This window comes from Zeus faber (genome assembly GCF_960531495.2).
Source record: "Zeus faber genome assembly, chromosome: 5".
NCBI lineage: Eukaryota > Metazoa > Chordata > Actinopteri > Zeiformes > Zeidae > Zeus > Zeus faber.
The window spans coordinates 4500091-4513060 of NC_137192.1; positions in this window are offsets into that span (position 1 = coordinate 4500091).

Genomic DNA, 12970 nt, shown 5'->3' on the forward strand with positions numbered 1-12970 from the left:
GTGCGTTTCCCTTCGCGTGGGCTTTGGAAATGCGTATAACGTAGATTCGAACTAATCCTCATGTTATTCTAACAACTCCGGGCGTCCGTGTGTGCGGAACAGAAGCAATGGGACACGTTAGTTCGGTATTGGAACGACAGTAGAGTCCGAGTTCCATGGAACGCAGCACTCGTTTACGGATGGTGACGTAGAGAATTGTATCTTAACCTCCAGAAGATGCGAGACCTGAACGGCTGTTTGCGTCATTAAATGCAAAAGTCAACACTGACACTCCAGAACGACGTTATTGCAAAATGATATTAAGCATGTCCGTCCCAACATAAAAATAGCAAATATTTCCATTTCTCTGGTATTTGAATCAAAATATAACATTGAAATAAAATATTACAGGCCCATGCAAATGTGGATACTGTGGATATTGTGTGATTTAGTTTTGAAATTAAAATGAAAAATTGTAATAGCCTTTGAAGTGGAACATATTTTCCGGTGCGTATGAAAAAGTGCGATTATGAATAATGATCAACGCATAAGGCCCCTTTCTGACCAGAACCTGTCAACATCAAATCCTGTGTTATTTATCTTAATATCGGATTGATTTTAGATAAAATTGGGAATGAAACTTCCTTTTCTTTAATATTGAGGCGATATTATAATTGTGGCATAGAATATTATGACCAACAAATTAAGTCAGAGAGTACACGGGTTGTACAATAAGATAACACTTTATTAATCCCCGGGGGATACTATATACTATTCAGGAACTATACACGATATAACTACTGTACTCCAAGGCAAGCTGACTATCTTTATTAGATTGTTCAATAATTACAGAGTTGACTAAATAATTTAAAACACAATGTCACATGGCAAAAAATCAAAATCAACAATGACAGTTTCATAATGAGCATAATACTGCAAATTAAAATGGAACGAGACAACCATCGGAATAAGAGCGCTCTTCGATTGAACTCTACTAAGCTACCGCCACCTAGTGGACATCTGGTGTAAAACTATTTTTGCTTTCTGAGTAAAAAAAAAAGTCGAAAATAAACGACATCTGATATCATTATGGTCTAGGGACATTTTTTTTTGCTGTAGTTTGAAACCATGCAGCACTTTGTTCGGGGTTGAGGTGTTTTGCCCTCCATTTTTTTTTTAAATTGCTGCCACCGTAGGGAGTTAGGACCGGGCGTGACACATACGTATGGGACAAGGGTTCAAAGTGTTCAAAAGGGTTCACAATTCTTCTCCCTCCTTCCTTTTGTTTTGAGCACTGTACTGTCTGGCGTTAACTTGCCACGGTTGTGTGTCACTGGGCAAGGAATGGAACGTAGCGTTACATCAGAATATGACAGGACATCGCAAAAGCTGTCTCTGCCCACACAGGCACACGTCTGTGTCAACCAGGGTGTGGCGGCTGCCGAAACCTACCAGTCCGGTCAGTGTGAGCGTTCACTTGTTTGACTTGTTGAGCTGATGGTGTGTTGCTTTCAGAGCGAGGCACGGATATGCTCAATTATCACCCATGTATGTTGTGGTTGTGGTTAGGAGGATTTTGTTGTTATGATCGACGCTGTTCTGGCGTTGTTCGCAAGACACATTTCCATGACAAGAGACAATAAAGGGCAGTCCTCTCGTGTCTTATATGTCTGCGTGTGTGTCTGCCCGCGTGCGTGTGTGCGTGGGTGCATGTGCGTGTGTTTTTGAGTAGACACCTGTAGAGAATTCCATGGGGTCAGCCAGAGGCGCACAGCTTCATATACAACGGCCTGGAAATAGGAACCATTATTCATTTCCCACTGTTAAATGGAAGCGGGTTGTGTCATTTCACAAGTATTACCGTAAGTCTGAGTCTGAGTCAGACTCAAACATAAAGAAACCAGTGTGTGTGCTCTTCTTGTCTGGACTGAACAGTGGCTCATTGTTTGCTTTGAACAATACGAAACACCACCATAAAAAAATGTCTAAAAGCTGACCCCCCCCCCCCCTCTAAATTTTAGGCAATTCTTAATTTACCCCAGTGACTCCAATACCAGCAGATGAAATCACCAACACAGGCTCGTTTAAACTTCAACAGCTATTGCAGGGATATGAGAGATATTAGTAGTAGTAGAAAATAAATAATAAATAATATATATTTTTTAAATTCCATATAAAAATACAAGTGTAAAATAAATAATAAAACAAATTATTATTATTATTATTATTATTATTAATAATAATAATAATAATAATAATAATAACAATAATAATAATAATAATAATAAGTGCCATTTAGATAGTTAGATGACAATAAGGCAATAGAATAAAAAGTTGAAAAAAAAAGGCAATACACGATAAACCCCAATAAAAAAAACACCTAAAAAATAAGTCATGTCCACAAACACTAACACTAACACCCGACCTAATGATAAAAAGTAATTATAAACCTATGAATTGAAAAAAACTATAAAATTGAATTTCAATATTTCTATATTTTAGCGATATAGCGAATGAGGATGGTTTTGATAAACTTATATATATATATATATATTTATATATATATATATATATATTTATATATATATATATATATATATATATATATATATAAAAGCCACCCCATCCGCCACAATAATATATATAATACATAATTTATTTATTTTTTATTTTTTTGTTAATATATTTAGATTTCTTGATTTAGGGAAAGGGGGAGTGAGTGTGATTTATCAGAAAGATACAAAATGTTAGTTAACGATGTTACCAGCCAATTCGCAGCTTCTGACATTATGGTGCTACAAAAACTCAGGTTTTTCAGTGACGTACTCTGACAAATAACTGCTGCATGACTAAACTTGTAAGATGTCCGTTGGATTTATCTTGAATTTAATCACCCAGCCAGATGTAACCGTTGAAGCATTCCAGTTTCTTTATTCCGAGTTAACCATCACCATATATGTGCATCACTCATTGCCTGTCTGCTCATCAATGGCATCATCACCATGTGACTCTAACAAGTCTATGGGCAGAAATAAATTTCACTAGAAACTGAATTTGAATTGCTCAACCTGAATAATTGCATTAAAAAACAGAATTTATATTGTTTAACTCGAATAATTGCACTGAAAAACGGAATGTGAATAGCATCATTTGAAATAGAATTTATTCATTTGGAACTGAATTCCAACACACTTTAAACTAAATGTAATATTGTGAAATTAAATTAATTTGCTCCGAAACTGTATTTGATCATCTCTGAAAGTTAATTCAGTTTTCAGTTCTTGCCATTTTAACGCCTCAGCTCTATTGCTGGAAGCGTAAACTGGATTCTCACAGAGGTCCATTCAAAAGATGCATTTAGTGAAAATATTTAATTACAAAGCCTGGTATGCATCAACCACGTATATAAAATCGCTGATGTGCGGTCTTAACGAGAATTACTTTTTCACCACAACAAATGAAACCTCACTTATGTAAATCAAATATTATCATTCCAGCAGGAAAGCAAATATCACGCCTAGGAATAGACTTTACTTCATATTTGGGAAGTAGTTTTATAGACTTTATTGGTCTGGTATAATGGTAAATGGACTGCATCTTGTATAGCGCTTTTCCAGTCTTGCGACCACTCAAACGGTTTAAAATACACGCCTCACATTCACCCATTCACACATACATTCATACGTCAATGGCAGCGACAACCATGCAAGGTGCACACCAGCTCATCAAGAGCACTTTAGGGTTCAGTGTCTTGCTCAAGGACACTTCGACACGCTGCCAGGAGGATGGTCGAACCAGGAACCCTCTGATTACTCTACCTCCTGCGCCACCGTCGCCCAATATATTGTACTGTAGTCTCCTTGCTGCTTGGAGTGACTACTTGTGTGCTGTAGTCAAACTGACTTATCAAGCAATAGTAGAGTATTTATTGTCCTAGAAAAATCTGTCAATTTAGTTATAAGGTATTATTAATAAGTTATTAATGTTTTTTTAATCAAATGAACAAGAATATATCCATTTTGCATCTTTTCTTCAGTTAATCAAACCACAAATAACTGATAACAAAAATGATCAGAAAACAGCTTATTACAGAAACAGCTCAATAAATACACATTTATACATTATGTAAATCTCCTGCATCCTCCTCTGGTTAATGTGATGAAGCCACCACTGTCGTCCCTGCCGTCTCCTCCGGACCAATGGAGGAGAACTGTCAACGCCTTCATCCTGTTAACAACAATGTATTTATAGATAATTCATTCCAGTGATAAAACGCGTTGTTTCAAGCTGGAAGCTGATGTGTGAAATATAAACAACAAACACTAAACTCACAAACTAATCCAATATGTTAAGAAACAGACTCCAAATGCAAATAAAAGGAAAAGTAAAAGGTTGAAATCAAAAGCAAATATTCACCCACCCATTGAAGTTGAGAAATTTCACAATTTGTGAACAAGTTTAAAGCCTCAAGAATGCTGCTTACACAAGCGCATTGTAGACAGAATAAAGACGGACCCAGAATAAATTGACAAATTGTCATTGCTGACGTGTCGCTGACGATGTAGTTCCTGCCGTGGCCCAGGGGTCACACATCCAGGTCATTGAGGAGGAGCAATCGAGTGCAGATTCACACACTTTTTGAACAAGTGGCTTTGCTTTACATAAAGATGAAAAAAAGAAAAAGAAAAAATTGTGAAATCAAACTCAATGTAATTTATTAACAGTACTCATATTTCCTCAAATAGTGAGAGGGGCTTTTATTTACCTCAACTGTCATCTGGCAATCAACTGCAGTCCGTGCTCCTAAAAATAAATACATCTAAAATAATCCTTGTGGACCAGTGATCGCTCTCTCCATTATGCAATCCATTGTCCTGATCCAAGCGTCCCTTAGTTGGGTTTAAAATGTTGGTATCATACAAGTAGAAACTAATAAAAACAATAGATCTAAAATAAAAACACAGGAAAACCCACACAGGGACTGGCACGGGATGCACACAGCATGCGCCGAGGAGAAAAAAACCCCACACACTGACTGAGATCCTGCCTCGTTTACCGTTTTTTTTTTTTGAATACTGGTTTATATTTAAGGAAATACAGCATATATTAAACATGCTCCAAATGTTGCAGCTCTGGAAAAACAAGCTTATTGACCCGAAAAAAGGAGAAGATTGAGTGACCCGGAAAGGGAGGTTGAAAGCCGTCCCCTGCCACGATGCAGCAGCATTTGGACCAATCATGACGGGGAGGTCTCACATGAAGGGGAGGTCTCACAACGAGAGAAAAACAAAAGACAAAGTTCAGCTCGAGGGCTTGTGCTGAGAACACCGCGAGAGCCCAGATCACTACGTCAATTTTGTTCTGAAGATGTCTTTTTGGTCAAAAACTTCTACTTCTTCCTTAGTCTACCTCCACCTTTACTGACAACCTTGTGTGGTGTCTTGTTAAACGGGGTGGAGAACCTATCTGTCTTGTCTTGCCTTACTAAAGCCCTTTCCCATTTGCACTGAAAGTCGTAAATCCATGGCAATGTTCCATATTGGCATAAAGTGAGAAAGGGAGCCATGTCGATGTTGCGTAAAGGTTGTTCCATAAATCTGTGTCATTTACGGGAAAATGCCGGTAGGGCTGTGAAGTTTGTGTGAATGGAAGCGGTAACATTTCTGGGACAAACACGTAAAGTATGGTCGGAGCCAAGTCCGATCCGAACCACGGAGCTCAGCTGCAAAGACGAGAAACTGAAAAATGTCCGGTCTCTCTAGAGACAGGTCTTTATATTCTTAAATGTTATTGCTTTTCTTCTTAAAAATGTCACTGAGACCCCAGATGTGTCTTTCAGAGTTAGGGATGGAGAGGGGCACTACATAGTGTATGTCAGTTTGGGAAGTATGAAGTGCTTTGAGTGCACTAACATTGGGCACAAGCACTTTGCTTGCCCACCAGCTGCACCAGAGTGTGGAGCCGGAAAGGGAATGAGTGGACAGGGAAAGGTAGAAGGGGAAGAGAACATTACTTCTCCGGAGGCAGAAAATGTAAGACTGGTTGAAAATGATCACACTGATTTAATAACTTTGGGTTCGGGTTTTTACATCCGTGGACGGAGGCTCTGTCCCCGCTCCGTCAGCGGAGGGAGTCCATTCAGTAAGGGCAGGGAGACAGGGAGGTGTAAACAGAAGCACTAGTTTCTGAGAGCCAGGAGAAAAACAAAACCGATTCAGTTGCCAACATATAGTTCAAACGATTGCCTCTACACTGGGCATAACATACTCCAACCCAATATGTACTGTATCAGTAACAATCATCTAATGTGGGAACAAACTCCATATGGAACGTCTCCATAAAGGAGGCCAATGTGCTCTTTGTGGGAAAGGGGGCCGTGCTGTCGTCTGCAGCCGGTGCTTGACCAGGCCCCTTAGACCGCCACACTCATATTCATAGTATCTGCTATAATAGCCTATAACTACTAGTATAGAATGTCCTATTGGCAGTGGGCTGAGTAAATCGGTGGCAACATCTTGCCAAGGCCCATCTAGTAATGCCTCTGGTTCAGATGTGTTGTGTCGGGCTTCCATCAGGCAACCATGACGAGAGACCCAGGCCCGTGCAGAGTGCATTCACGCTTAAAAAAAAAGACAGGGCTGATAAAATGGGCACCATGGGGCAAAGGTGCAGGTGGTCGGGACCTCCCACCCCCACACGTGCCTGGCGAGACCTTATGTATTTCTCAGCAGCCATGTCCATTCCTGGCCACCACACCTTACTTCTGAGGGTCCTGCATTGTCCCTTCTATGCCCAAGTGTCCTTCATGGGCCAATGCTTGGGCCCTGGCCCATATGCTTGGCACTTGTCATAGCAACTGCTTTGTATTACCCTTCTCACCTCCGTTAGTTCTTTATCTCCTGCTGAGATCTAATTTTTCTCAGGATGTCTGATATGTTGTCTTTCCCCTGCAATATGAACTATCATAAAATCATACGGTCTTAACACCCACCATTCAAAATGGGCACATTGTTTTGATGATGGGTGATAGATAGCCTCTAGGGCCTTACAGTCCATCCCCAGGTCAAACTTCTTGCCATATATGTATAGGTGGAGTCTCTCACAGGCCCAAACTGGTTCTAGAGCCTCACTTTCTGTTTGTCAGCACGTCCGCTCACAGTCTGTCAGGCTTCTGCTTACATAGCATATTGTCACCATCTCACTGTGTTGTCCTTGTATTAGAGCTGCTCCTCTGCCAACCGGTCCTGCATCTGCAATTATATTTGCGGGGGCTTCTTTATCAAAGTACTCCAGGGTTTCCAGCCTCAGCTAACTTGTCTTTGAGCACTTCAAAAGCTTCATTTTGCGCCGGTCCAAAGTGGAATGATATGTCTTGGCCAGTTTCAGCAAAGGCTCAGATATAGTGGCAAAATGGGGAATGAATCGGCTGCTGTTGCTGGCCAAAACAAGAGGTATAGGCACCACTGATGCATTCGAAGGCTCCTGCGCCTTTACCACTGCCCTCACCCTTTCCTCAGTTGGACCTTCTCCTTTCTGTGAGAGTAGTATGCCCTTATACACCAGCTTGTCCATGTTGAACTGACATGTCTCAGCATTAAGAGTCAGCCCCCAGCTCTCCAGCCTCTTGAGAGAACTGCGTGCAGTGGTTGATCATGGATCTCCTGGTCTGGTGCATAAGTAATGATGTCGTCCAATGTGTTCTCCCCTGAATGCCGGCTAATGCTGTTGCAACCTCATCTTGATATTATTCACTGGTTGATGACACTCCGAATATCAGTCTTGTGTGACCTTTCCTGAAAGGGACTTTCCTCTCGACCAGTCTCGAGATGACACTTGGCGCGTCGCATTCGAATGGATAGATAGGATTGAATGGGTGGCAGTGCGCCCATGCATCGTGCTTGCGCACCCGTACTTTTCAATGATTAGTGACAGATTACGTATATCGGGTGAGCCGCGACACGCAGTCAGGAGAGGAGCTCACCCAGTTGTTGGTACCGAAAAGCCGCCGGGAAATGTTTTTTCCAGGCAGCTCACAGCAACCCAATGGCCGGTCACCAGCTGGTTAACCCGCTGGCCCCGTCAAAAGCACCGTTGAGGCCCCTCCCCTTGGTGGAGGTCCCATTTAAAAGACTGGGCATGGATCTCATCGGGCCATTAGACCGCAGTGCACGTGGCTATCGCTTTGATACCTGGAAGCAGTGCCGTTACACAATATTTCTGCAAAAAGTGTTGCACAAGCGCTGTTCCAGGTCATCTCCTGGGTTGGGATTCCGAAAGAAATCCTGACTGACTAAGGCACATCCCTTATGTCACGCATACTTGGAGAACTTTATGAGCTATTGGGCGTCCGCTCAATCCAGACCAGCGTGTACCAACCCCAGACCAACAGCCTGATGGAGCAGTTCGTTAGACGCTGAAGAACATGGTTCATAAGTTTGTACACAAAGATAGCCATAATTGGGATAAATGGTTGGACCCTCTGTTGTTTGCTGTACGGGAGGTTCCCCAGGCCTCCATGGGATTCTCTCCCTTCGAACTCCTTTTTGCAAGGAGACCCCACGGGGTGCTGGACCTTATTAAGGAAAACTGGGAGGAAGGGCCTAGCACCAGTAAGAATGAAATTCAGTATGTTCCAGACCTGCGAGCAAAACTCCAAATGCTGGGCCCCTTGTCACGTGAGAGTTTGCTCCAGGCCCAGGAAGGGCAGCGGCAACTGTATGACAGAGGGACGTAACTGAGACAGTTTTCACCGGCAGACAGGGTGCTAGTCTTACTCCCAACATCCAGCTCTCCCTCTGTGGTCACACGGCGAGTCGGGAGGTGGATCTCACTCAACCTCACCTCACCTCAACCTCTTAAAGGCATGGAGGGAAGGGGCGTCTGTCTCGCTGGCCACCGCAGTGATCGGGAGAGACAAGTTGGGCCCAGAGGTTCCAAAAGCTACCAATGAGACCCCAGCCCTTTCACATGACCATCTTTCGCCAGGCCAGGCAGCAGACGTGCCCGTCTTACAGCAACGGTTTGCTGATGTATTCTCTCCCCTGCCAGGCTGCACATCTGTCATACACCACCACATAGAGACAACACCAGGGGTGAAAATACGCACCCAGCCGTACCGGCTGCCCGAACACAAACACAAAATTGTGTACGCAGAATTGAAGGCCATGCTGGAAATGGAGATAATAGAGGAGTCTACTAGTGACTGGTGTTGCCCCATCATACTGGTTAACAAGTGTAGATTACCGGAAGGTGAATGAGGTGTCAAAATTTCGGGTCGGCTGTCGGCCGGAAGGCTCTACGGCCTAAGTCGGGCGGTGGGGGTATGTGGTAGACTCTGAGTCGTGGTCAAGTGAGCTCTGGGAGGTGAGGGGAAGTCAACGTGGTAAACTGACCCTCACAGCCTCGGTGGCAGCTGTGGCCAATTGAATGACTTGCCAATCACAGCAGCTAGGAAGATTTCTTATATGTCTCTTTTGTCTTGCAGTGAGGAGGAGGATGGCAGGGACCGTGTGGGAGCGCTTTGAGGGAGTCCCGGTTGAAGATCGTCCGTGAAAGTTCTGTCTTCACTGTATGATCCTCACTTGATCTTTTCTGATAAAACTGAATACTTGGAACTCGGAAACTGAACTCGGAATAAAGCTCGCCGTGCTGGCTCTTCTACACCGCTAAACCCTGTGTCACGCGTCCTTGGGGAGGACCTGGGTAGCGAACGTGCTACAACATCACACATCCGAAATACCAGATGTAGAACTGGCATTGGAATATTTTACAAATTCATTAATCACTATCCCTGATAAACATGCACCTTTTGAAAAGCTTAGGGTTAAAGATAGTTCAAGCCCCCGGTTCTCCACAGAATTATCAATGATGTTCAAGGCAAGGGAAAAAGCCTGGGGTCTAGTGGGGCATACCGGTGAAGCAACCCACTGGCTTAATTTTAGGCAACTCAGAAATAAATACACATCCTCCATTAGAAAAAGCAAAGGCTAATTATTACGTAGAAATAATGTCTAGCTCTTCTACAAAACAATCAAAATTCTGGAAAGCAGTAAATATAAAGAAAAACTAATTCTCTACATCTATTCCTTCTCACGTCACGTTTAATGACTGCTTGACATCAGAGATTTGTGATGCCGTAAACACACATTTTACTACTGCAAGAAATCTGTTTGATATAGTGTACTCAGGGTCGGCTCCAAGTCCTTGGCCTATGTACCCTCCTTATATCGTACCTCTCAGTTCACCCTACAAGCCTTCACTTCCTATGTTGTTAAGGAGGCACTCCAAGCTATCGATTGCAGGAAAGCAACTGGAGAAGGTAAACTACAGCATTATTTTAAAGCTCTGTGCCCAATTTATTACTGAACATATGAAATATCTTTTTAATCTTTCTATCTCTATTGGAGTTGTCCCTCAGGTTTTGGAATCTGCACATGTAGTCCCAATGCATAAGGGTGGTGATCAAAATGACCTTAATTACTATCAGTCAATTTTCCAAACTTTCCTTTCTTGCTAGAGTCATTAGTTAATAATTAGCTCAAATCATTCCTCTCAAGAAACTCTGTGTTAAGTCCACACCAATCTGGTTTCACAGCTAAACTCTGCTAAATTGTCACTGCTACCACCTTAGTTATGAATGATATTGTTTCTGCTGGTGTCAAAGGGAATTATTCTGTGCGCTCTTTGTCGATCTATCAAAAGCATTTGACACTGTAGACCATGCTATGCTCCTAGAGTGGCTTTGTGATATTGGCTTTGACTATAATTCCTGTACATGGTTTCAGGACTACCTGTCTAATAGACACCAGTGTATGATTTTGGGAATTGACCGCTCAGTATTTTCACCACTATCAAAGGGGTTCCACAAGGTTCAATACTGGGTCCTATCTTGTTCACAATTTATATCAACAATATTACATCCTTTGTAACAAATTGCAACGCTCATCATTATGTGGATGATACAATACAGTTTTGTATTGCTTTGAAGATACTGCACACTCAGCCACTGAAGACAACAAGCCTTTGTCAAATTGCACACCCTTTTTAATTTTAAATTAGGCCTGAATTCAAACAAGACTAAATAGATGCTGTTCTCTAGATGTAGAGATATTGTGGACAATAATTGTCATATTAACAATGTGAATGGACACAATATCGAGAGGGTCTTGAAGTATAAATATCTTGGTATGTGGCTGGATCAAAAAGTTACTTTAAAATTTCACCTTGACACACTTGTCAGGAAACTGCGGCAAGAAATTGGATATTTTTTCAGAAAACAAAGCAAATGTTCTTATGTTCAGTAGAAAGCGCATAATTGAGGCTGTCTTCTGGTCTGTTTAAGATTATGGTGATGTTATCTATAGAGACACTTCTGCCTCCACTCTGAAACACCTTACTGTCACCGGTAATAAATCTTAGGGCGGAGTGATGACTGAATCTCAAGATTCAAGAGGTTTATGTGATGAATAAACCTCTTGAATCTTGAGATTCAGTCATCACTCCTCCCTAAGATTTATTACTGGTGACAGTTATTCCACTCTTTATTGCATCTTATATAAAACGGTTGGGTGGGAATCTCTAACAGTAAGATGTGACAGGCATTGTTTTTTTACTAATTTATAAAGCCCTAAATGGCAAGTTGCCATCATATATCACAGCATTATTAAATTGGTCCTATGGTCATTATTCAACTTGCGCAAATGATTGGCTAATGCTTGAAGTCCTGCATGCAAACACTACATTTGGAAAGACTGCTTTTAGTTTCTGTGCTGCACATACTTGGAACATTTTACAACTCACACTGAAACTTAACACAATTATAGCTATGGGTCAATTTAGGTCCATGATTGCAGACTGCTCTGCCCATGAATGTAACTGTTTTTAAGTGTGTTTGACTTTGATCGTTGTTGTTTGTGTTTGTTTTCTGCCCCCAACCCTCTATCCGGAGCGTCAGTCTGCAAGCACAAAAGGAGAGAGAAGTTAAGTGTAAACAGCACTGGCTTCCCACAGAGAGCTGATTTGACCTTCACAAATGCCAGCTGGCACTTCACCGTCCACTGGACCGAACCCTTTCGAGTTAAATCAGACAAAGGGCTGGTTAGGTCTGAAAAGTCGACTACAAACCTCCTGGAGTACCCGACCAACCCCAAGAACTGCTTCCCCTCTTTTTTGTCTTGGGTCACCTGTTTGCAACTACGGCCGTTTAATCTACCTGGGGTCGGACCAGTCTTCCACCCAAGTGGTACTGCAGATACTGTACCTCCCTCTGTCCAAGCGCACACTTCTTTAGGTTGGCCGTGAGTCCCGCCTGCCTCAGAGACTCTAACATTGCCCCCACATGCAGCAGCATGTGCTGCTCCCAACTGTTGCTGTGGATGATAACATTGTCCAGATAAGCGGCAGCGTACACCAGCAGACACAGCACCCAGACCATGAGACTCTGAAAGGTGGCTGGGGCCCCAAACAATCCAAATGGAAGTGGAACAAATTGGTACAGCCCATACAGAGTGGAAAAAGCCAATTTTTCCTTGGACAAGGGGATCTGCCAATAGCCCTTGGTTAAATCCAGTGTCGTGAAAAATTGAGCCATACCGGCGGCATCGGGTATGTGTTACATTTTTGACACTGTGTTCACCTTTCCGTAGTCTACAAAGAACCGGACAAATCCATCAGGCTTACCCACCAGCAAAATGGGACTACACCAGTCATTCGAGACTCCTCTATCACCCTGTGTCCAGCATGGCCTCTAATTCTGCATGATTTATGCGTTTGTGCTTCCTGACAGGTGGGAGAGACATAAGAGAAGCGCTGCTGTAATGCGACCACGAGCATGCTCTGGCCCGGTGAGAGATGGTTACTGGACAGGGCCAGATTTACCTGGTTATGGTGGTAAATCTGTGTCGCCCCACCTCTGTCTGGACTTCATAATCCTCACCTCCCCCCAACCCGCCATGTGACCACAAAGGGTCCTTACCTCTTTGCAAGTAATTTG